At 40.5% G+C, this 4,414-nt stretch overlaps 1 long non-coding RNA gene across 1 annotated transcript; it reads left to right on the top strand.

Annotated features, from left to right (window-relative positions):
- Positions 1–984: 984 nt before the first annotated feature.
- LOC115589097 (uncharacterized) lies at positions 985–3,242 on the top strand. Its single transcript, XR_003985479.1, has 3 exons — positions 985–1,131; positions 1,268–1,397; positions 1,512–3,242. It is a non-coding gene; the product is annotated as an uncharacterized LOC115589097 (long non-coding RNA).
- The last annotated feature ends 1,172 nt before the right edge of the window (positions 3,243–4,414 follow it).

Here is a 4,414-nt window from a genome sequence, read left to right as displayed (position 1 = left end):
AGTGGTTACAGTAATCCGCGCCGTACTATGTTGCATTCGTGCTACGAGCTAAACACCGGAGTTAGCATACAAGCTAACAATTTTGTATGCTAACTCCGGTGTTTATGGCTACTGGTCAGCAAAAGTGTCTCTCAAGTGACCGGGCAGTTATAATTACGTTAGCTTGTGTTCAGTAGCTCTGAAGAAGTTGAATTTGTTTAGAGAAATAATGTTACTCATGATTCACAAAGGCAGCATGGTGAAAATGTTGCACCTGGTGATGATTACCTGGTAGCTCCGCCCACCGCCATGTTACTGTGTGTTACAGTGATCTGCATGAGGCGCTCCTCATTGTAATCTCGTTGTATTGATCAGAAATAGAACAATTAGGGCTTATTTTGTTGTTGTTGTTGTTTTGATTGAGCCACCTTGGTTATCTGGCGTCCTTTGTTACCTTGGTTACGTTGCTGCGATACGTCGACGTCGCCGCCATATTGGATGTGGGAGCTCTCCCCCGTGAACTAATTCAAATCAATGGAGTGAACTTTATAAAGCGCTCTTCTACAAACTGCTATAAGTTAATGTCTCTCTATTACACATTCACACACATACGAATATATTTGAGAAACAGATAGGAACCAAAAGTTCAAAATACAGGTCGGCACCAAACCACAGGATGCATTATTATAATGTTTTTGTGAGTGTTTACATGTCTACTATACTGTCAACTTGTTTCATTTAATTTAACTTCAGTTATGGACATCTTCGTAATATATGAATCAGAATCTGAATGGAATGGGAGCAGCTGTAACGCAAGCAATTTCAATAAAGTAATAATAATAATAATAATAATAATAATAATAATAATAATAATAATAATAATAAACTACATATATGGTGCATATTTATAATAGCAGCCTACTGCAACTTTACCTTTTTTTACCATTTAATGTTATTGTACACATTATCATATTTTATAATGTTCTGTCAAGGTAGTGTATCATGTCATGGAATATGTCACTTCACTGTTAAAAGAAAAGAAAACTTTGTTAATTTTTTGTCATGATTGTTTTTATTAGTACTCGCTGTATTTATAAAAAGGACTTTGATTCTTTTTATTCCACAGATGTCACATTTACATGTCAGGATCTGGTTATTATACACAGATTCAATAATTAACTGTCATTTATCATCACAGTAACATACCTTGGCAGCTGTAAACAGCTGTGAATGTGTAAATGAGAGGCATTAACTTACATTATTACATTATTCCATTGACTTGTATCAGTTCACGGGGCCGAGCTGCCACATCCAACGCCAACATATCGCAGCAAGTGTTTGGTACCTGCTGAGGTGTTAAACATGATGTGTGTTGTACTCACACATCATCAGAGTTCTCCGAGATGTTGACAGATGAGGTAAAGTTCTAGTGACGTTATGTTTCGTCTTGTTCTTTCGACTCTACTGGAAGTTTACTGCTTCACATATAGAACAACCCTTGAACCCTGTTTTTTTCTCTCCTCTGTCACCAGGTGCTGTAAGGGAAATGTCGCTCTCTGCAGAAGAAGTAATCAAGGAGTTTGGTTTAGACATGCTCAATCTGGCAAGTGTCATGAGATGGCTTTGTTGTGAATTATTCAATTAACGAATAAAGATTAATTGAACGATGGATTGATGTAATGAGCAAGTTTCATGAAGCTCATTGACTTCAACCCTGCTGTGATGACTTACCACATCAAAAGCTTAGTTGCTGATGGTACATTTACCCATAACCCCCTGCTTCCATCTCTGAGAAACCGCTGGGGAGAGGACACAGCCCCTCCCCTTCCTTCAGCTCGAGGTAGGACCAGGCAGGAGTCGAACCTGTGCAAGCGCCTCTGTGGTGACTACAAGCCAGGAACAGAACCACCACACTACCAATCTGCCGAGCGCTTGAACGTCTTCTCTTGGCACTTTTCATTCTCTACTTCAAACTTCACTGAGTTTTATAAGATTCAAACCCAAACAAGACGAGAACCCACAACCTCAGAACTGCCGACTGGGCTTCTATCAGCCTGATGTTCCTTTCAAATTTCACTCTTTTGAACCCCAACACTCAAATATCAATCAAGGCTCAAACTCAAGACCTAAGTAGGAGTCGAACCTGTGCAAGCACCTCTGTAGCAATTGTAAGCCAGTAACAGACCCACCGCACTACCAATCCTCTGAGCACTGGCAGTTCTTCTCTGGGCGCTTTTATTCCGTACTCCAACTTCACTGAGTTTAATAAGATCAAACCCAAACAAGACTCGAACCCATAACCTCAGACCTGGTGACTGGCGTTCTATCAGCCAGAGCTACTGGATCAGACTGATCCACCTTGTTTCTTTCAGATTTCACTCTTATGAACTTCAACACTCAAAAATAAATCAAGACTTAAACCTCTTGCTTCCATTTCTGAGCAACCTCCTAGAAGAGGCAGGAGTCAAACCTGCAACCTGTGTTACTACAAGCGAGGAGCAGACCCACCACACTACCTACACTTAACACTGGGTGTTCTTCTCTGGGCGCTTCTCATTTCGTACTTCAAACTTCACTGAGTTTTATAAGAATCAAACCCAAATCAAGACTCAAACACATGGCCTCAGAACTTCCAACCCTGGTTTTACCCTGCTGAGCTAAACAGGATGCAACAACCTCCAGACCAGCTCATCAGATACCTGAATGTCCTGCCTTTGAGCTTTTGACTCTTTTATTTGAAGAGCTGCGTCAAAACTTCACATTTCTACATGACAGTTCACATATGGCGGTAAGATTCTATAGCACAGATCAGTTCAACCATTTTTTGTCGTGTGCAGTGAGCGTCACGGCCTCGGACCCCCGGCTGGAAAGGTTCTTCATCTTTTTCTGTAGCTAATTCAAAAGCCACTTATCCACTTCATGTGTCTTTTGGTGCACATGTGTGCTGCTGTTTGGTTTCATATTTAGAAGTTATTTTGAAAAAAAAAAAATTAATTGGAGTATGTATTAATTTCAGTTCTTCCGATCGTGTGTGCTTTCACATTCGGCAGGGATTTTCTCTGAATGTGCTTTGCAGCCACTTGAAATGGTTAAAGAAGTATGCTTGTGAATAAAAGATGCTAATCTCGTCCTACAGGGAAACAATAGGATAAAAAAAGATATTGAAAAATGTTGATGTAGTTTCTTTTTGTGTGTTTTTTTTATTTTATTTTTTAAAAAAAAGAGCACATCCTGTTTGCATACATAAAGTAATTCTCTTCAAATTTCCTCTGTGGCGTCTCCGTTCTTTTCCGCAGCAAGAAATTAAATTGAACTAACAGCTCATGCTGACAGGCAATAAATAACTTAGCACCTCTGTATGACTAAATGAATTGATTTCCCAGAGCGGTGACTCAGCGGACACATTTCATTTTCTTCAAGTTTCAGGAAACCTTTTTTTTTCTTCTTTTTAACGCAGCAGAAGACGACATGTTTCATGTTAAATTTAGTTTGTTTTGATTAGACGTCTAATTCTGTCATAGTGCTAATTGCCGCTGCATTGGCGATAATCACGACTGCGTTCTTGAAGACGGTGGAAAATGTAATACAGTATGCTAAATGTGTTGATTATGCCTAAATAGAGAGAACGCTGCGGTGTGTATTTGCTGTCTGTTCCTAGATGTTGTATATCATTCGAATGGTTGGCTTCCTCCTGCTGCTAGAAACAGGAAAACAATGACGCTCGCTGTAGTCCCGTCTCAGGTGTGCCGCACATCTGTTCACTATTCACTTCATTTGCGCGCTTAAATGCTTTTCTGTTTATTCTCAAAGTGGCGTAAGCTTGGCTGAGTCCTTTCTGAAAAAATTGTGAAGTGGGAGATTGTAAGTGTGAGGGAGAAGAGCTCCCCCCCCCCCTTTTTTTTCTATTTTCTTTTTAGTCACACTACGAAATCTCTGAAAGAGACTTGAACATTTGATATTCCACTCCTCTGACATCTGACTTTCAGATTCCATGCATGCTCTCTCCACATGGGTTAACCCCCGCCTCCTCCTCCTCCTCAACTCCGGGGTCTGCATTTAAATGGTGCATTAATACCATCAAACATCCATTGAAATTCTAGTGTGTATACCGGCGAGCCAATAAAGCAAAATGCTTTTGAAGGATATCGGAGGCATCAGGCAGGATGGATGACCTCGCACAATCAAATCAGCATAATCAAATGAAATATCACAATATTACATCAAAGCCAACTCCCACCGCGACAGCAACTGCAACGCGATCAACAAGCCCGGTCCTTGGGGTGTGGTGGTGCAATCTCACAGAAATACTGCGGCGGATGGCCCCGAATTGAATATATTTTACAACTAATAGGCTTTGTGTAAATCTTTTAAACGCTCATGTGATCGACGGTTAATCTTATCAGTCAGTAAACACGACCCGTTCCCCCTGAAGTTA

This window comes from Sparus aurata, chromosome 10 (assembly GCF_900880675.1).
Source record: "Sparus aurata chromosome 10, fSpaAur1.1, whole genome shotgun sequence".
NCBI classification, from domain to species: domain Eukaryota; kingdom Metazoa; phylum Chordata; class Actinopteri; order Spariformes; family Sparidae; genus Sparus; species Sparus aurata.
Note: the sequence above shows the minus strand (reverse complement) of the source record. Positions and strands in the feature narration are given on the sequence as shown.